This window comes from Lissotriton vulgaris, chromosome 1_1 (genome assembly GCF_964263255.1).
Source record: "Lissotriton vulgaris chromosome 1_1, aLisVul1.2, whole genome shotgun sequence".
In the NCBI taxonomy this organism is placed as follows: domain Eukaryota; kingdom Metazoa; phylum Chordata; class Amphibia; order Caudata; family Salamandridae; genus Lissotriton; species Lissotriton vulgaris.
Window position 1 is genome coordinate 1,965,441,383 of NC_141685.1, and position 21,691 is coordinate 1,965,463,073.

Below are 21,691 nucleotides of genomic sequence, written 5' to 3' on the forward strand. Positions count from 1 at the left end.
AGAAGTCCTACAGAAAGAAACCTCACTAGAGCGGGAGCCTGACTCCAACATGGCGCTCACTTTGGACAATAAAAAACCGACAACTCCAGCTACAGTACAGTGCACCGAATATCCTGCTGCCTGAGGTTTTGTACTGACAGCATCAGGGGTTAAGGAGACATTTTAAGCAGGCAGGATTAGGAGTGGACCGCCATGAGTACCTAGGCATTGTCGAGGGGGAGGGCCCTTGCCTGACCCTGAAATGGAACTGACCTGACTCAACTCGAGGGAGGGCATTTACATTCCTAGAGTTTCCCTACTGAAACACGCCTCACTTCAAAATGGCGCCTGCCACCGATCTTCACCAAGGAGCTAAGTTACACCACAAGGGATGTCCTGTGTCTGTTTCCTCGGCTTAAAGGCTGCAATAATAGACTGTAACAGTAATCATGGGTTCCAGACCTACTGGGATGAACCCGATCAGCCTGAGGATTAAGCAAGAAGAACTTTGCCTGACCACAAGATGGCCACCACTGTTGACCTCACCACGATGTACGTCTAATCCTGGACTATCAAACATTTGGTCATCGACCAGACCTTGATCTTAGCCCTCATCCAACCTGGATCCTGCACACCCTTCATGACATTTACCCTGTAATCTGTCCCTCGACTGCTGAGACCTTGCTACGTGACTGATGCCCGGTGGAGCTACCCCGATAGCTATAGGGGAGATGGGCTGTGGTTTCCCTCCTCAGCCGTCACCTACCCAGCTGGACATTGGGCAGACCTTCCTTTGTATCTCCTGCCGTCATCTCCCTCCTTCCCCCTACACTCTCCCCTCTTATCCCTATCTGACCTGGAACCTGCACACCCTTCAGGACATTTACCCTGTGAACTTTCCCTTGACCGCGGAGACCTTGTTACCTGACCGATGACCGGTGGAGCTACCCCGATAGCTATAGGGGAGATGGGCTGTGGATTCCCTCCTCGGCCGCCACCTACCCAGCCGGACATTGGGCAGACCTTCCTTCATCTCTCCTGCCGTTATCTCCTTCCTTCCCCCTATCCTCCCTATTTATCCTTCCTCCATATTCCTTAAACGTGTTTTCGTATATACTGCCTGTACCTGCCTAAAATGACGGCTGCAACAAACCCTCCTGCGTCTCTCCTGACCTTATCTCCCTCCTCCCCCTACCCCCTATCCCTCCCCACTCTACTCTTCTCCACTTTCCTGCTAATGGTCTTTGCCCTCACCTGTCCTGGCCCTTAGTCCCCACCCTGTTTATCTTTGAACTTTCCCTCGTCAATTGAGATCTAGCTATTATGTCTGATGCCCGATGGAGCTACCTGTTTTAGCTATAGAGGAGACAGGTCGGGATTCCCTCCTTGGCATCACCTACCCAGTCGGTCTTTAGACAGACTCCCTTTCGTCTCTCCTGTCGTCTCTTCCCACATCCTCCCTCTATTTATGTCTTTCCTCTCTCAATTTATTGAGACTGAACTATTTTGTTTGATCCCCGATGGAGCTATCTGGTTTAGCTATAGAGGAGGTGGGCCGTGAATTCCCTCCTAGGTCGTCACCTACCCAGTCGGTCTTTAGACAGACTTCCTTTCATCTCTCCTGTTGTCTCTTCCCGCATCCTCCCTCTATTTATGTCTTTCCTCTCTCAATTTATTGAGACTGAACTATTTTGTTTGATGCCCGATGGAGCTATCTGGTTTAGCTATAGAGGAGATGGGCCGTGAATTCCCTCCTAGGTCGTCACCTACTCAGTCGGTCTTTAGACAGACTTCCTTTCGTCTCTCCTGTCGTCTCTTCCCACATCCTCCCTCTATTTATGTCTTTCCTCTCTCAATTTATTGAGACTGAACTATTTTGTTTGATGCCCGATGGAGCTATCTGGTTTAGCTGTAGAGGAGATGGGCCGTGAATACCCTAATAGGTCGTCACCTACCCAGTAGGTTTTTAGACAGACTTCCTTTCGTCTCTCCTTGATGTCTCTTCCCTTATCCTCCCTTCTCACCTCCCCTGCCCCCTCCACTAATTTCCTCCCTCCTTTCTCTCCTCTCCTAATGTATTTCCTATTTTTTGATGCATTGTGTAATTGTTGATCTTGTTCTGTTACATTGTTGATTCTCATGCAAAGCCCTCTGATACCTTCGGGTCTAGCCAGCGCTATATAAAACTCTTTAAATAACTTCAAAAAGTCTTCCTTAGTTTTAAGCTAATGATGGAAGTCAAAGATGGTGTCTGGTGTTCCACGCCAGATGACAAACACATCATCGATATATCGCTTCCGCAGGAGAATGTGGGTTCTGTAGGGATTCCTTTCTGTCAAGATATGTTCTTTTTCAAACAGGTGCACACACAGATTAGCTAAGCTAGGTGCGAAAATGCTGCCCATGGAAATGCCCCATATTTGTAAGTACAATACATCTTCATACCGCAAAAAGTTTTCCTTCATGGCTAATCGTGCACATTCCATGATGAAATGTACTGGAGAGATGGTGTCCAAGTCCCTGTTGCTTAGTAAAGTTTGTTTTGACGCAAGTGTTTATCTTGAGGAATGCAGGTCGCAAACATTTCCCCGGGGGCCCCAAAGTACTATCTGTGGCATGCCCAAGGGCCGCACCAATGCCAAAAATAGGAGGGTCGGTGATGAAAGGTGAGTGTAGGGGGACGCAAAGTAGATGCCTGGCATTGACAACACACCATGCTTTAATGTGACTTCTGTCTGCCTTCTATGCTCTGGTCAAGAACTACTGTGAAAGCATTAACTTATATTGTAAAACATGACAGGGAAAGAGATATTTATTTGGTGGCTGAATTCCAAAATGTGAAACCAGAACATCTGGTATTAGTACTGGCTTCTCCACTTGACGAAATTGTGTGATACAAGGCAATTTGTTAATTTCACTTTGCCTCCTATTTCTTCATTAACAATTATGAGAGGCCCTTAAAACACATAAGTTCAGGAATAGGATATGTACGGTCCAAAATCTTCTCTTGTTTTATTTCATTAACTGTAATGGTGTTCCAATTATATGACAACCAGTGCTACACACAAGGTGCACCTGACAAATGACTTCCCTCTCGGTACAGTAATGGCATTGTTTTCAGAATGGGGACTGCATGAAGGTTTCCAAGATCATGTTTGAAACCTTTCACTGCTAATAATCGCCTCTCAATTCAGTGTCCATCTGAACTACTCAGGGACGACTCTAGGGCGGTGTGAGGGGTGCCAGCCCACCTGGGGCTGGCTTCCTTGGGGCCCCATGTTTGCAAGATTATTATGTTTTTAAGAAAAAGACACACAATTGATGGAGGGAATGCAAACACAAATCAAAACATTCGCCCCAGTCTAGAGATCTGGGTTAAATCCATCATTCTTTTGCTCACCATGCCACCCCAGTTTAGACCTCGCCATATGCAAATCCGTCTTGACCCTGTGCCTCATGGGAACAGTCCAGCCTGAACTGTTAAGCCAGGTCCTCCCTGGACCGGAAACAAGCATCCTAGGAATGGTTTCGGGGTTTCACCCCTCTTCAGCCAGGATAGCTTGATTCCAGTGGCACAGTGAGCCCAGGACCCACGTCTGGGCATACCTGGTGCCCTCTGGGCGAGAAAGCAAAGACACAAAATTGATGGACGGAATGCAGAACAAATCAAAACATGAACCCCAAGTCAAGAGATCTGGGTTAAATCCATTATGCATTTGCTCACTGTTAGAAATGGGATTAATGGTTGGCTAAGGCTTGCGCCAAAGCCAGGCAGAAACCACCACTCTAGTCAGGGCAAGGGAGTTACACACCAAAGATAACAGTAGCTTGGAACGAGCAGTCAGGCTTATCCCGGATGCAATGTGTAAAGCGTTTACGCACGCACACAGCAACAACATCCCAGCCACCCTACAAAAGGAACTCCACACAAGTTTATATAAAAATAGCCTTTGTATTCTCATATCACATTAGAATAGTAAACACATAACAAACCATGCCAAATGGCACGGGCATTATACACAAGGGATTTTTTTAGGGATGGGCGTAGTACTCTGCTCTGCCCACGAAGTGTGCGTAGTGTTGCCTACTTCGCGATTCGCAAAGTAGGTGTAATAGGCAACACTACGCACACGCCATGGTGGAGCGAAGTTGCCTGCCATCCGCCTCCCTCCCGCCCTCCTCTTAATGCCCTTAATATATTTCAAAACATTCTAAAACTATGAAAAGACTTACCTGCGATGAGGCGTCCCGGGGCTCCTTCTTCCTGGTATCTCTGCCGACTTTCTTGCAAGAAATGCGGATGCGCAGGCGCTGCGCATGCACATTTGTGAGGAAGGAAGTCGTCTTCCACTGTTACTTTGTACAGTAGTACGCCTTCCTCAAATATATTATTTCTAGGTTCAATGGACGAGATCAAATTAAATGTGTCTCCAAGTGTAGTGGCACAAGCATCATGGGGACTATCAAATATGGGAATTATTGGGAATAATGGAGGAAGGGTCACTCTGATATTATTTCTGCTTTAGAGGGGATTCTTACCTCAATTTTAGCCTTGCTAGATAAATCAATTGTTAATTCTGATCATGTATTGGATGTATTGTCCCCTATCCTAAGGGGGGTGCAGCACCTCATCTCTGCAGGAATATTTCTAGGGAAGGAAGAAATGCTTATTGAGTTGAAATCTCAGGCTTTCCAGACTAATAAAGTGGTAACACATGGGGTGGTAGAAAAGGAGTTCAAGTGGGAACCTATGGTGGCACAGGGGATTCACCCACTGGACACTCAGATGGGTTCCCTTGGGGTCAACAATATGCCCTGTTCCTCCTCCGTAAATCAGGTACCCAGGGACTTTTGCCTTGCTGCTCAAGGGGAGAATGTAAATGCATCAGTACTCAAAAAGTCTCCTCTGTTTTTCCTGATATTCAAAAGATGGGGTATCTTTATGCCTTGGGAAACAGTCTCACAATAAGTCCCTCCAATTGTTAATCTATCAAGGGTTAACCCAGATAATGCCTCTCCCGGGAAGGGCATTTCTACAGTGGAATGTAAAGGGTTAACATCTTGGAAGGGGAAAAAGAAAAAGATCAGGCTCATCACGAAACTTGATGCAAAATATTGTGGTTTACGGTGCTCTTGACTAGACTGACTTTAGTACTCAGCCTCAAAAAGTAAATGAGTTGAAGACAATTGAGTCTGAGGCTGTTCAGGAGTTGGAGTCTTTAGGAATTAATCCTCTCCCCCTCCCTATCATAACAGAAATAGTATTAGGCAGACAATGGCAAGAGAATGGGCTTAGAGTCAGTAACAATTGGGGAGGGTAGGGTACTGGTTCAGAGAATGACGAAGCAGAAATAGGTTTGGGTGATCTAGTGAGTACAGCAGCAAAAGTAAATGGAGCTCACAAATCTGTAAGACAGCCTTTGGACAGATTTACCCCAATCTTCCCTTGTGTGGATTCTCCCCCAGTAAGGAGTGATCGACATCATGGGAGGCCCTTCAATGGGAGGACTGCTTCTTCTTTTTCTTCTTCACCAGTATACAATTTTTAAACCGGGGGCTGAGAAAAGGCAGATCAATAAGCTAGTTGCAGGACCTGGGTCCAGACAAGTATCTAATACTCTGATCTTTGTTTCCTTGTTTGATAGGAATTTGGGCCCACTTAATAGGAAATTTCTTCAGCAGTTATTGTATGATACCGAGAATCTGAGACTGTTAGCAAGCAGAGATATTGATCAGGTATTTCTAGTTCCTCGAAGCAGACTGCTGAATTCCAGGGTAACATTTAGTTTTCGGATCATTGTAATGCTAATCCTGGCTAATGTTGATCATTTTAGGAAAAAGGCTTTTGATGTCTTCCAGTAGGAGGAGCAGGTTGTTGTGCAGTTTGACTCTTGTAGGGAAGATACTAAGGGTTAAGGCAGAGCTGTATATAACAGCAGGGGGTGTTTAAACGAAGGACATCATAATCTTGGTTGGCAGTATTACAGGGAAAAGATTGATTAATATCGTGGGATACAATGGCCTAAGGGCCAGTGAATTTAGAGGGGAAATTAGTTGGCCCACTAGAGTTGGGTAGCTGGTTCTTTGAATGCTTCCAAAGAAAAAATGAAATTCCCTATGCTGCAGAAGTAGCCCCATTGGTAAAATTCTGTCCTGGAATTTGGGAGGTTTAGGACACCCTAACTAAAAGTTAAGTTCCTTAATGTCATTCCATCCATTGATAATCCGGTTACAGGAAACGTGGAGTTGTGCTGATTTTAACTATGAAAAATACTTTATTTTCTGTTGTGCAGCAAATCCTTTAGTGAACGGTCCTGCAAGTGGAGGTTTAGCTATTTTAGTATAAACTGGAATCCTCTGTTCTTTGTCCATCTGTCAAATCTCTGCATGTGTATAAAGCTGGCTTTGGGTAATGTTATAGGAGGACAGTACTCAACTTTTTTACTGGTAATTGTGTATTTCCCCCTGGGAAAGCGTTTGACTCTCTAGTCGAATCCATGTTTGCTTTTGTGCGCACTATTAGTATTCTAAAAGAATGCACATCAACAATCATGGCTGGAAACTTTAAAGCTAAAATCTCTAATTGTTCCTCTTGAATGTTTGATAATCGGGAGTGGAAAGAAGTATGGAGTATCCCTGAGACAACCTTGATTGTCCATATTAGATTAGACAGGCGAGGATTAAAGGCCATATGTAGGTATTTGGAGTTTGAGATGTAGGGGCCTTAAAAATTACAGATTCGGTAAATTTACCGATTCGGTAATTTACTGAATCGGTATTTACTGAATCTGTAATTTGAGATGTAGGTGGCACTGTAAACAGTGCCACAGGGCCTTAAGGATTCGTTATTTACCACCAACTATTAGTTGGTGGTAAATAACGAATACCTGTGTATATGCAAATCTGTGCATGTACACCTGTGCCATGTGGCACACATTCATGACCTTAGGGCATGTATGTGTGCCACATGGCACACAAGCACTGATCAGGGGAGCAACAGGGTGTCAAAGTGACACCCTGCCACCCTTGACTATTCTGTAATTTTACCAAATCGGTATTTACCGATTCAGTAATTCCCATTGATTCCAATGGGCCTCAAGGCCCATAGGAATCAATGGCAATTACCGAATTGGTAAATACCGATTCAGTAATTACCGAATCTTAACGATTCGGTAATTTCTACAGAATATTTACCTACATAGCATTTACCGATTTGCAAATACCGAATCGGTAAAATTTGGTATTTATGAATCGGTAAATACCATTTACCTACATGAGGCCCTAAGTTTCTTGAGTTGTCTAAGAACTAATAGCCTAGGACTGGTATAAAAAGGCGAGTTCTGGTCCCTCACATGAAAATCCCTTTGCTAGGTTTGAGATAATTAAATTTTATTTAGATCATTTGAGATCAAGAAACAAGCTAAGGGCGCTAATTACTTTTGGCTACATCTTGGGAGGTAAAAAATCTAAACCAGGAGCTGAACTCTTTAGTAGGGGAACAATTTAAGCAGTCATCATTAATGAGGCAGACGGAAATGAACCGATTGAAGTGGGTAGGAACGAGATTGAAGACATCTGAAAGTAGAGGAGCGGAGGATAGAAAATGGATTAAATTGAGAGAGGTTGTACTTTCAGGTCACTTGCACAAATAACGAGCACAAATAGCCAAATACTGTGATTGCAGAATGAAGGCTGAGGCCATCCCTATATCTGAGGCAGATCGATTCAATATATTTCACACTTATATGCATTAAATTCTAAGGGCAGGTTTCCTTTGGAGTCAATTGATGAGTCCCCTTTAGGAAACGTTTATGACCATCCCTCTTGTGAGGAGATAGAGTGTTAGCAAGGTACTCGGGGTGATGGCCCGGACGTACTCCCGATTTCGCCCTATGGGCATCCTTTCCCCATCCAGTGTTTCAATACTGCTATTTTCATTGGACTATTCTGACCTCATGGCAAGGAAGCATAGTGGTATCTTTCTGCAAAAAGGGTCCTAAAACCTCTCCTCACAGTTTTAGGCAGATCGCAATATTGGAAGCAATAGAGTATACTTTTACACCGTCAGGGTTGGGCATTTGGCTACGACCTTGTCCTGCGGAGCAAGCAGGTTTTCATAAGCACCTTTATAGATTTCACCACAGCGTTTAACAGGATTGACTGAGGGATGCTGTGTAGGAAATTGGCTGCAATGGGGATCCCTCTGCATTTGCTCAGGATAGTTATTACATTGCACTCATACTTGGGCTCCGGTTCTGATGGGAGGGAATCAGGGTTTGTCGAGCAAAGTATAAACCAATAAAGGGTTGAAGGAAGGGTGCCTATTAGCACATATTATTTTTTCCCTTTATATCAATGATTTGACAAGCAGGGTGGGGCATTGCAAGGGGGACACACCGAAAGGTAGGAATAATGAAACTTGGTTGTTTACTGCATGTGGATGAAGCCATTATGTTAGATTTAACTATGATAGGCTTACAAAGGCATCCTAATGAGTTAAGCAACTATTCTGATGAATGTTTCTTAAAAATAAATATTTCTAAGAGTAAAATCTTGGTTTTTAGGCTCCTTGCATGTAGGGTCAAGAAAAATTTGCAATGGTTTTTGAAGAAAGATAAGCTGGAAGCAGTGAAGTTGTACCAGTATTTAAGTAGAATTTTATCAAGCAGCTGCTCTAGCAGTGATCACTTTAGTCAGTGTAGAAGTAAGGCAATATCTCAGGCCTTTGCAATTGGCAGGCCATATAAATGTTGTGAGAAAGATACATGCTCATGTTTTAGCAGTTAATCAGATTAAAACTCCACCATCATTGAGTTACGTTTGTGAATCAGTGGATGAGCAGCACTGGGATTTCTTTGAGAAGGTGGAAGGGCGCTTTTGGCACCAAATATGTAATTTAAATCATGTAGTTGCTACAGGTGACCTCCTTCTGGAATTTGGCTACTCTTGACTAACTTATTGGCAATGGCAGAAAGTGTAAGGTGGGGTAATAGTATATTGAATAGTGATGTGATTTCCATACGGGCTGTCTTAAAACATGAGATCTTCTCTTGCTTCAAGGGGAAAAGTCCTGCTATTAGAAAGTATGAGAAGGCATTAGCCATGTTTGGTATAGGACAAGTTGAAGAAGGAATTTTTCCAAAGCAGGCTTTGAAAACTTTAATTAAAAAAACAATCTACGAAGTTAAGTGTAAAAGAAATGTTGTACTGTGTTACCGACACAGTAGGAATGACATAATTGGGGAGAGTAGCATGTAAAAAAAAAACCTCAATCATATGGAACCTCCCCCTTGGAGTGCGTAGAACCATCTTGCTACTAAGGGGGAATTTGCTCTCCTTTCGAAATATAACAGGAGATGGGAAGGATTAGCTAGGGAACATAGGCTCTGTGAGATTTGTGGAAATCAGGTGCAAGATTTAAACCATGTGTTATATGTCTGTCCCTTATTACAGTCACTATGATGCAGGCTGTTAAAACTAGTGTTCTTACAGTACAATATTACTTTGGGGGTGAAGGCCGGAGTTGTCTTTTGGGTTTTGGCCTCACCCTCTGAATCAGCATGTTCTAAAACTTTTTGACATGTTTTTTAGATAGGATTACCATACTGTTTTCAGTTTGGATCATGCTAAATATGGTCCTTTAGTGCAATCAAATTTGCATAATATAAGTAGATCTTTAGAGTTATAAGAATTGAATTGTCAAATATGTTATAGTATTAATAATGCCTAAAGCTGATTGCACTGAAATATTCCAATGTACTTTATTAGAAATGCACAATCGTTCCCATTGTATTTTGCATGTTTGTCAGGTTTTGTATCCATCCCAAATATTTTTAGCGCACTTGCACTTTACAGGTTAAGGACTTCCATTATAAATGTACATAATCAATTGTCAGATTCCTATACTATGAACTTCTGGAATGCATTTAATCGTGTTATAATAATTGTAAGAATTGTTGTTTGTACTTTTCTGTCTATTTTTGTGTGGAACTCTCTGGAGTTCCAAATCATAATAATAAAAACTAAAAACACTTTGGACATGGAAAAGTGACAAACCAAACGGTAGATCTGTTTCCACCAATTGTTTGGTAATCAGAGTGGTTACAGACAAATATCGCCATGAATGGGTAAAGGGTGGATGCTCTGAGAGACACTAGAATCAGCATGACAAATGTCGGATATCATCTGGTGACCTCAAAACAGGCAGTCCCTAATGCATTCCGCCAAGCTATTGCTGCTGATAAACATGAGAGTCATTTTCCTTTTGCTCTCATTACCTTGGGGGGTGGAAGGGTCTCAGGAGCACACCATCTCGAGGGGTGTGGAGCTCAAGTTACCCTTGGAGATGTAAGTGTAGGTGTTCCTGACCAAATGCTCCATGGCAGCCCAAGAGGGTAGAAAGTCATAGGGATTGGATCCCTTGAACCTGTATTACAACCAGGGTCTGGAATATTGGTGGTCCTAAAAAACCCTAATTCACGTACAGGAATAGTGGAGCGGTATATCTTGATTATGCGCTTCTTACGTAATGTGAAAGCATCATCATTGGGTCTTTTTTACAACATATGCTTTCCTCCACCAGGAGGGAGACCAACTGGTGACAACAGTAGTGGCCAGAAATGAAGTGAATTTAAGTGAGGTGAATATTAAAATTACCTACATCTCTGCAACAAGGATATTTTATTCAGTTGGAGATGGGGCAAGGTTAAAATCAAAACGGTGCATACATAGAAATGCTACTATTCTATAGCACCTGTCATTCCATGTGGGTGTTCATCATGTTTTATCCCTTCTTTTGCCCAATTGGGTCATCAGGCTTTCTTCAGGACCAGTGCAAAGTGGGTAAACGACAAGTTCTCCACTCCTTACCAACTTCTGTTAAGAGGTTCAACAGGACCCTAAAAGGCACGATAATGGGAATTTAGGATCCCATGAGATGGAAGTGGGATATCCTCCTATCATTTGCCTACAGGGAGGTACCTTAGAAGGGAGTTGGCTTCAGCCCTTTTGCACTTCTGTATGGGCACACTGTGAGAGGACCTCGCAGTCTGGTGAAGGAGGGCTGAGAACAAGCTTCCAAAAAGGCCCCACAGGATGAAGTCAGCTACTTGCTGGCACTCCGTAACCAATTGAAAAGCTTCTGAAAATCCAGCAAGGAGGACATGAAATGGCAGTTTGACCAGAATGCTAGTCTGGTCGAGTTTCAGCCTATCCAAAATGTTTGGGAGCCTGTTGAGCCCAGGGCTCTAAAAGACTGCTGGTCTGGGCATTTTGAGGTAAAGAAGTGCAAGTGTGATGTCACTTAACTGGTGGACATCACGACTCCTATGAATCCTTTAAGAGTTCTACATGTCCATCATCTCACGTCCCACTCTGAGAGGACTCAGTTAACCATGCTCCTAGTCACAGACGATGGGGTGAAAGTGAAGAGTGAACCTCTTCTTTCTTCCAAGGAGCAGGGTGGGTCAATAGACAGTGTTAGCCTCTCATCTGCACTGACCCTAGAACAACATAAATACTGCTGCCTGATGTTGGGGCAGTTCACCTCACTAGTCTCCCTTACCCCAGGTGTCACTAAATAGTGTATCCATAATATTGATACTGGGGACAATATGCCTTCAAATAGTCAAATCTACAGGCTGTCTGATAAGGTGAGAGCCAGCAACAAAGAAGAGGTATCCAAGATGTTAGAGTTAGGAGTTATTGAGCCCTCAAATATCCCTTGGTCCAGCCCAATGATGTTGGGCTGTCCCTCCAGGTGTTACTCCAGAAGTTACATTTCTGTGTGGACTACTGTGGTCTCAATCAGGTGACCAAGACTGACTCACACCCCATCCCCAGAGCTAATGATCTATCAAGTTTTTCAACACGTTTGACTTCACATCTGGATGCTGACAGATTACTAGGCCTGGGTGGTGAACTCTGTTCTGTTTGAGGAGTTTTCTGCACTGCGTACTCCGCAGAGCTGGCGGAGTGCAGAAGACTTTACTCGAGTGGTGCAGCAAAGTATTTTCCCTACTCGTGCTCACAAACGGTAAGTTCACTAGTGCGAGCTGCAGCTCAGGTAGAATTTATACCTGAGAGGCAGAAAAACCAGTGCAAACAGCAGTTCACACTGCAATCTGCCACGTGTGGAACTTTGCTGAGTTTTTTTGTCACTTCGCTGAGTTCTGCGTTGCAAGACTCCGTGAACTATGCCCAGGCCAGCAGATAGCCTTGACCAAGGGGGCCAAAGAGAGGGTAATTCCCTTTGGGTTGAAGAGCCCCCTGCCAACTTACAGAGGTTTTTCAACTAGTTTCTGGCTGGGTTGGAGAACTTCAGCGCTGCCTATCTGGATGACATTGCTGTCTTCAGTTTTAGCTGCGAGGAACACCTATGCCATCACAGAAAAGTGTTTCAGGGTCTGAAAAGGGCAGCCTGACAATCAAGTCGAGTAAGTGCCAGATAAGGCAGGTGCCAGTGGTCTATTTGGGTCACCAGATGGGAAGGAGGCAAAGTGCACCCGCTACGGGCCAAGATTGAAACGATTCTGGTATAGAAACCCCCAAGACTGCGAAGAGTGGAGAGCTTTGTTGGGGCTCTAAGTGGCTACTAGAGGAGACCTGTAAAGGGTTATGGCACCATTGTTGCACGCTTGACAGAGCTGACTTCTAAGAAGCATCTAAGTCAGGTGATCTGGACAGGGGCATGCCAGAAAGCATCTAACACCCTGAAGCCATGTGCACAGCACCTATGCTCAAGGTCTGTAACTTCTCCCAAGAAATCATCTTGCAGATAGACGCCTACGAGTATGACATAGGGGCCATGCTCTCACAGCTGAATGAAAAGAGCCTGGATCGACCTGTAGTTTGCATCAATAGGAGCTTACTTCCCCAGGATCAGAGGTGGAGCATGATAGAGAGAGAAGACTTTGCAATTGTCCGGTCATTGAAGAAGCTGAGACAATACCTGTTTGGTGCTTACTTCCAGACAGACCACAGACCCCTCAGATGGATAAAGCAGATGAGAGGTGAGAATCCCAAATTGCTTCCACCTCACTTAAGAGAATAGAAGAAGAAAACTCTTTATTCGTTGGTTAATTAAAACCGTAGCAATATTACATAAAAATATTCTTTTTATAAGCATAGTAAAATACATTAGACACATGTGAATTCCTTAAATGAGGATTAAAATAGCTATTCAGTATGGCCCAAACAGTTTGTTTATATTGCCCTTTAAGGCTAATTCATGATACTTTAAAAACTTTAACAGCTGGCAGTACAGTTGAATGTCTAATGGATTACGGCAGCCAACATGTCCTGATTTTCCTTTTTTTTTTAGTCAAGCTGCAATAAAGTGACTTGTGCTGAATAAAAGTATGGGCACATGCAAATCAGAGGAATAAAATCTTTTTTTGCTTGACCACAAAGTCTACATGTAATGAAGCCTTTGTATTTACAGCTAGGTAGATCTGCTGTTATTTGTAGGTCACCAAACCGGAGTGCCATCAGTCATTTCTTGCAAAAGACAGAGAATAAGGTGCTTAGGTAGGGTGCTTGTTTTAAAGAGTCGTAGTTATTAATCACCATCCATGCATGGGTGCATCTGCTAAATGCTGTTTTATCTTCTAGAAGTGATTGGAGTCTTGCCATTTTGTTGGCGATGCATCTAAATTCGAAAAAAAAAAGACTTTTTTCCACAGGTGTTCTGTCTTGGTATTTTGGAGAGCTTCATGGAGAAAGATATTTTTTCATGATTCTTTATCTTTCGCAATTTCCATCCATAGTGCTTCACTGAGTTAACAGTGTTCTCGGTTAAGTTTTATTTTGTACCAGTTTTTTACAGCCGAAAATATCCTTCCTAATGTTTTATTAATTAAATCAAATTCCAGCCTCATCTGAGTTAGTGCTGCACTTTTTGGCTGATGGAATGTCCATTTATAGGTGAATAACTGCAATTTATTTAGTAATGCTGAGCCTGTTCCGTTTTGAGTTATGCTGCCATAAGTTAGCTTTGGCAAGAGCCTTGCTGTCATCACTGCTAGCAGTGGCTTAAATAACAGACACACCAGCTTTTTTGTTAGAGTGCTGAAGGTGAATGATAATGCACCAGTCCTTTATTTCATACAGTTCCTTTGTGCTTGCTAACTGACTCTGTTGTCTAGATAGTCTCCTAAATAATTATATTTTGGGACTTCCTCCAACTTCTTGCCATTCAGCCAGATCTTGAGTTTGCGGCTAGATCTATTTTGTGTCAGCATGGTTTTCGTCTTGTTTATATTGATTTCCAGTTTGTTTGCTGTTGCATAACTCTTCATTTCTCTCAGCACCCTCTGGAAACCTACTGGTGTGAGGCTCATTAGTATAACATTTTTGGCATGAGATAGATGTGACAGGGGTAACAACCCTAGTCCTGGTGGGTAGGTTTTGGTTTCGTCCAACCTCTGCGCTAGGTCACATGTGAACAGGTTGAATAGGCGGGGAGCCAAAACGCATCCTTGTTTCAAATCGCTATTAGTTAGGATTTTCCTTAGAACCTTTACCCATCACCTACTTTGACTCTTACCCAGGGGTTGGTATACAGTTGGATTATTTCTTGGAGTATGTTTCCAGGGAGGAGTTTTCTAGTCTTTTAGCTTTTTCCATAAACTGTGGCGGTCCACGCAGTCAAGGCCGCCTTTAGGTCGACAAAGGAGAGCTGTAGTCTTTTCCTGTCCAATATACTTTTGCTTGCGACCTGAGATACCGCTAGTATGTTCAAGGTGGTTCCAGTTCCTTTCTTGCATCCGGTTAGTTTGACTGGGATCAAGTTCTGCTTCTCCAACCACTCGCTTAGGTCGACCAAAATCATGGAGGCATAATATTTTGCTTCAACTTCAAGCAATGCAATGAGAAGATAATTTGCTGAGTTTGTTTGGTCTCCCCCCTCTATCACTACAGGGAATGGATTTTACTGTTGAAAACTGTCCTGGAACAGACCTCACCAATGCTGATGCTCTCTACAGGTTCTACCGTCTTTCAGTTTAGGGGATACCTTTTAGACCGGGCATTCTTGGCTTCACTCCCCCTAACTTTTTGCCTTCAGTCCTCCTGTTTTTGCTGACTTGTTTTTGCTGGCCTTAGGGCTCTGCACACTTTACCACTGATAACCAGTGCTAAAATGCTGCTGCTCTCGCCTTCAAATATAGCAACATTGACGTACACCAATTTGGCGTGTTTAATTTACTTCTGGTTCCCTAGTGAAGTTCACTTAATGTGACAACTGCCTGCAAAAGAAACGCTACTACTGAGACCGAAGCTGTGACTTTGCCACCCAATTAAGTAGCCCTTTAAACATGTCTCAGGCCTGCCATTGCAGAGACTGTGTGTGCATGTTAAACTGCTATTTCAACCAGCCAACAGGTAAGGTAAACGTTTTCCGAGGCCCAAACTTTCCTTTTTAATACATATAAGTCCCCCCTAAAGCAGGTAGGTCTGGACAACCCCAAGGGCAGGGTGTGATGCATTTAAAAAGATGGACATGTACTTATAAATTTTACTTGTTCGTTATTTTTCACTACTACAAAGCATATCTCTCCCACAGGATAACATTGAAGTTGCCTTATTACATTTTATAAGTGTAATTTCCAAATTGGAAGAGAGAACTAGTTCATGTTTGATGTCTCTGGGATCCTAATTTAAAATCGTCACCTATGGTAAAGTCAGATTTTAAATTACAATTCTGGAAATGGCACTTTTAGAAAGCTGCCATTTTCTTGCCAAGGCCGTCTGATGCCTGCAGCCTGTTATATTATGTTATGCTGATTTGTATTGTGCACTAATCACCGAAGAGAATATCCAGGGACTTAGCCAAGCTTTGTAGGTATGTGGTCCCAAGATGATTGTATGAAGAGCTAGGTCTTCAGTTTCTTTTGGAATTCATTTAGTGAGGAGGAGGTTCTGATGTTTTGAGGAAGGTCATTCCATGTCTTGAGTGTGACATAGGAGAATGAGCGACCTCCAGTTGTGCTTTTGCAGATGCAGGACGTGTGTGCAAGTGAGAGTGAGGCAGAGCCTAGGTATCTGGAGGGTTGGTCAAAGTGTATGCAGCTGTACAGATATTCTAGTCCTCTGCTTTGTTGGTCTCTGTATGTGTGCAAGAGAAGTATTAACACCTTGGCTGCTAGGTGTTTCCCCCCCCGGTGCTGGATCCTTTGCTTTCCCATTGTTCATGACGAGCTCAGCTCGTCATCAGCACAGCTCAACCGTGCATCATGACGAGCTGAGCTCGTCATGAGCATCAAAAGGGTTAATTGGCTGTTTGTTAATGGGAAGCCAGTGAAGCTTCCTGAGGTGCGGTGGGATGTTGGTGCAGCATGGGAGGTTGAGTAAGAACCTTTGTGATTTCACCAATCTTTTTTTTTCAAAACATTACTGTATGCTCGGATAGCCTGTAAGATCATGTCAGAGTTTGCTCCTACATTGATTAGGCTTCCTATTAGCTCTCTGCTAGAGGGGATGGGGTGAGTCAGTGCACTTCGGTTGGATTTTGCCTACTTATCATTTTGTATTGCTGTAGATGCTAAATTATTGATATGTCCTTTTCCTATATTGTGTCACTCCTAGCTCTTCAGGGCCATAGAGGCCGATTATGATGACAGTTGGACTAGCAGCTAAAAAAAGGGACTGCCCGGCATAGTTGCTGCGGTCCCATCATACCAATTATGATGCGCCCACCAGTGTGGCAGGCGCATCCTGTATATTTTACATTGCGGCGGGCGGGGCTGCAAGCAGCACCCACCGCAATGTAAAATATACATGTTTGGCTTTTACATGCACAATGTGACAGGCACCGCACGGTGCCTGCCACATTGTACATGTAAAAGCAGGGGTGTAACATAGGTACCCCCATGTTCACCCCCCATCCCCAACATCCTGGGGGCCCATTGCGGGTCCCCAAACGCAGGAACCGCCAGCCTTTCCATGGCGGCAATGCAGCCATGGAAATGCTACTCTGAGCCTGCATTGAAATATGGGCACCTTCACCATATGAAACCCGTTTTTTGCCAGTCGACGAGGCGACTGGCGGAAAAACGGCGGACAGTCTTTCCGTCCCCCGCGGACCCCCCGGCCATCATAATATGGCGGGGGTCTTTGCAGTGACGATGGTGGGCGGATCGCCCCGCCGGGCCGGTGGTGACTACCGCTGGCACGGCTGGGCGATCCGCCCACCATCGTAATCGGCCCCTTAGTTCTCCATTTCAGCCCAGGTATGGGGAGTGATGCAGCACTGTTCAGTGTGTTATTGCCTCCAGATTTTGAGTAAATATGCACCTAAAGAGAGTGGAATGCCCATAATTCATGTTGCCTGTCTCGCTTCTTCATGGCACGACTCATATCCACCACTTCTACTGTCCAGTTTCAAGTTCATGTGTGGCCTCTACAGTAGGTTTCCAACACATCCTTGCACCCTCTTAAGTCTGCAAACCGACTTTGCAGCAATTTACTCACCTCTCCCTGGCTTGTTTAGGCCTGTTGTCGCTATTTCCTACCCTCTCTGGTGTGGTCCCCCCTCTTCCAATCACCATTATCTGCATTGCATAATCCTATGCTGCATTGATGGAGCAGGCCACCTCCCTTCTATTTGTCCTGCTGATCACTGTTCAGGCACTCACCACTCTATCTTACTTCCTCTCCTCAGAGTGATTGCAGAGTCACCTTCATATCCGTTTATTTGGGATTTCAGAAGATTAATGAAATTGCTCACCACAAGGTGCCCAAGACTCTTCTGTGGCCTGATGCCACTCTGTTCAGGGTAGGGATGGTGACCATGCCCAGTGCCTGGAGCCACGTCTGCTGTGAGTAGCCCTCCAGAGGGAAAGTCATGGCTTCACCCACCTGTCGCAGGAGATTACTGCAACCTTTTAAACCTGGAGGAGCTTCAAACTCCTCCCTGGACCTAGTGCAACTTTCCCTTAGAAGGCTAAGTGGCTCTTCCCAGCAGCTGAATCACTTGGGCTATGCACCTTGGACCCAAGGTTAAAGCAATGTCTTCATTCATGGAATATTACGAGAACTGCTAAGCCAGGATGAGCCCCAGACACCTCCCAGTGCTTAAGCCAACTTGCCCATGGGCAGGCTAAGTGGTTTGGCCAGTGACTAGAACCTTGGCCTGCACAGTCCAAGCCTCCCAAGTGAAACCCAGGGCTACAGCCATCTCTTTCTGAGGACTGCTTGAAATTGTCAACCTTAAGGAACCCCAGACTGCTCCCTATGCCGATGCCACGTTGACCTGGGGCAGATACGTGGTTCTGCCTAGTGGCTGGAGCTGTGGCCTGCAGGCACATGGCCTCTGAGGTGAAAGCCATGTCATCACTCTCCTGCGACTGGGGATTACTGGAAATGTTCAACCCAGAGAAGCTCCAGACTCCTCCCTGGTCCGGCGCCACCTTGCCCCAGAAAGGTAAGTGATTCTGCTTGATGGATATAGCCTTGACCTGAGGGGCAGTGCTTCCCAGGTGAAACCCATTAACACACCTCTCACTGCAGATTACTAGAGCTATTCAATCCAGAGCAATCCAAGACTCCTGCAAAGTCTGATGTCAGGGTACTTCTAGCAGGCTAAGTAGTTCTGTCCTGCTGTTAAAGCCCTGGTCTGCAAGGACCAAGCCTCCTATTCAAAAGCCATGGCTTCACTGATTTCGCACAGGAAATTACTGGGATTTTTCAATCTGGAGGACCACAAACTCCGGCCCAGTCGGGCTCCACCCTGTCCCAGGCATGGAAAGATGTCCTGCATGGTACCTGGAGCCCCGTACGGCCAGGAGGAAACCCAGACTCCTCCCCACCCAACATCAAACTGCCCAGGCAGGTCAGGTAGCTCTGCACTTCTGCTGGAAATGTGGTCTGATGGGACCAAGGCTCCTAGGCGAAAGCCATTGCTTCACCCACCTGTCTGTGGATTACTTGAACTTTTGAACCTAGTACAAACCAAGACTCCTACCCCGCCCAACATTATACTGCCCCTGACCTACTAAGTGGTTCTGCCTGGTAAGGAAGCCTTGGCCTCTAGGGACTGGGTCTCCCACATAAATGCTATAGCTTAACCTGCCTGTAATTTGGGGTTAATGAAAATTTTCAACTCAGAAGAGCCCCAGACTCTTCTCCAGTCCAGCGATTCGGAGCCCTGGGCAAGGAAGGTGGCCCTGCACTGAGCCTAGAGCCATGGCATGTGGAGACTAGGGGTGCTAGGTGAAAGCCACATTTCACTGTGGTTTACTGGAACTATTCAGCATCCCTCCTGTTCAGTACATTCCTACCCAGCATAGGAAAGGGGGCCCTGCCTGGCATCTGAAGCCTTGGCCTATAGGGATTAGTCCTCCCAGGTAAAAGCCATAGCTATGGCTGCCTCGCATTGTGGATTACTGGAACTGTTCATCCCAGAGGAGTCACAGACTCATCCACAGTCTAACACAAGTCTTGCCCAGGCTAGCAAGGAAGATCTGCCTGCTAGCTGAAGCCCAAGCCTAGGAGACCGAGCTTGGGTCACTTCTTACTGTTCAATTCTGTTAGCTAGAAGGAGTCCCAAATACATCCAGTGTTTGACCATATTTTCACCTTGGAGGAGGGTAGAGAAAGCCACTCAGTCCATTGCCAGGGTGACCAGATTCCTTCAAGTGTCAGTGGTTGCTTTCCCCCACATATTGCTGGTAACTCTTGGAGGAGGCCAGCTCAGAAGAGCTCCAAACACCTTCCCAGTCCAAATCCACACTGTAGTGCGTAGGGATTATTGCATGGTCTTCATGGATCACTACTGCCAACCCAGCCATTTGGCCATGGATGCCGAAGGGTGATACTCACTTTCATGAAACTCACCCCTGGTTAGATGAGGTAAATCAACTTCCCTGTCTTCCTTTAGTTTAGCAAAAGCGCTATTTTCAATATTTATTAAGCAACCATGAGAAGTCGGGTCTTTTGGAACCCAGAGGGGAAAGCAAGTTGCAGAGAGAGTCATTCAAGCTGATCCTCTGGCCATCTGGTCTCCCTGCCACTGACCAGATAACCTAGTCTGGACATTGATCAGAGGGGCTGGTCCAATCCTCGCCCAGATGGCCTGAACCAACCAACACCTAAATGGCCCTGTACAACCACCGACCAGGTGGCTAAGGCAAGCTACTGAGCAGAGTTCCTGGGTGCATGGGAGCCACGAATTGGACGTGAACATTGCAGACAGAGATTGGAAGCCCCTTTGCTGATGCTTTTTGGGCTATATGATCATCTTGGTGACCTGCAATGATCAATTCCCCCAATCCTGCAACTGGCAGTTCTTGGAAAGAGGGCAAAGGCACCCCATGGCACAACTAGGCAACCTGTCTCAGGCCCCATAGACCTTCCCTTGTACCATCAGCAGCAGAGGAATCCCAGCACATGGGTGCCCATGAACAGAGACAAAATCTTGGCTCAACTTGGTTGCCATGTGTTACCGGAGGTCATAGTCAGATGTTGAATCATGGTCAACTGGGTTGACTCACTGGGCACAGGGGTTCCTCTCAAAGGGGGCCTTTTTCACACAGGGCTGGCTTTAGGTGTTTTCTTTCTCAGATCACAGGACAGGGAACATGGCTGGCTAGAGCACAGGCAGACCTCCAAGACATGTGTGCACATACAGCCATGAGACACCACAGACACCCACACATGACACTTATCCAGGTGCCTCAGGGGTTTCACAACTCGGGAAAGTTCAGGTTTCTGCCCTCCCCTTGGGGGCCAGGCCTACTAGCAGCATAGCTTTGCACCAGGGCCAGCTTCCTCATTGGGAAAATGAGGTCTGACCTTTGGGGAACAATAGGAGTGAAGCTGCACCCTAGAGAGGCCCCAGGGTGATTGATCTTCAAGTGTCAAATGACCCTCAGACAGGTGTAGCCCTGGGAGGAACCCACGGATGCAAGATGTGTTCAAAGTGTCCAGATATGTACACTCTTCTTTAAGATAACTGCATTAATTATTGATGCACTGTGAGAAAGTGCCATCTTTCTTGGCTGGTATGCCTCCATATTTTGCTGAATTGTTGATGTGCTTCGACTGAGTGTGCCCTGGGCTCCTGCCAATCAGGTGTTCATGGCCTGTGTTCCTTCCCTAAAACTAAAAGCTAAAAGCCAATTGGCATCTCTGGCCACATGTCAGCCCCTTGTAAATGGTACCATGGGTACCCAGGGCATTGTGACCAGAGAAGACCCGTAAGGGCTGCAGCAGTTATTGTGCCACTCTTAGGGGCCCGCACCTTGACACATACACACTGCCTTTGTAGTTAAAGCAATGTCTTCATTCATGGAATATTACGAGAACTGCTAAGCCAGGATAAGCCCCAGACACCTCCCAGTGCTGAAGCCAACTTGCCCATGGGCAGGCTAAGTAGTTTGGCCAGTGACTAGAAACTTGGCCTGCACAGTCCAAGCCTCCCAAGTGAAACCCAGGGCTACAGCCATCTCTTTCTGAGGACTGCTTGAAATTGTCAACCTTAAGGAACCCCAGACTGCTCCCTATGTCGATGCGAAACTTCTCAGCACATTAAACCCACACTGATGCCAGTGTGGGATTTAATGTAAAATACACTACTGAGTGCATCTTAGAGATGCCCCCTGAAACTTAACCTACAATCCACGTCTTGTCTGAGAGGCTGACTAGGCTGCCACACAGCATACATGTTGCTGGACCCTTGGGTGGAGAAACCCCCGCTCTCCTGGGCCTGCAAAAA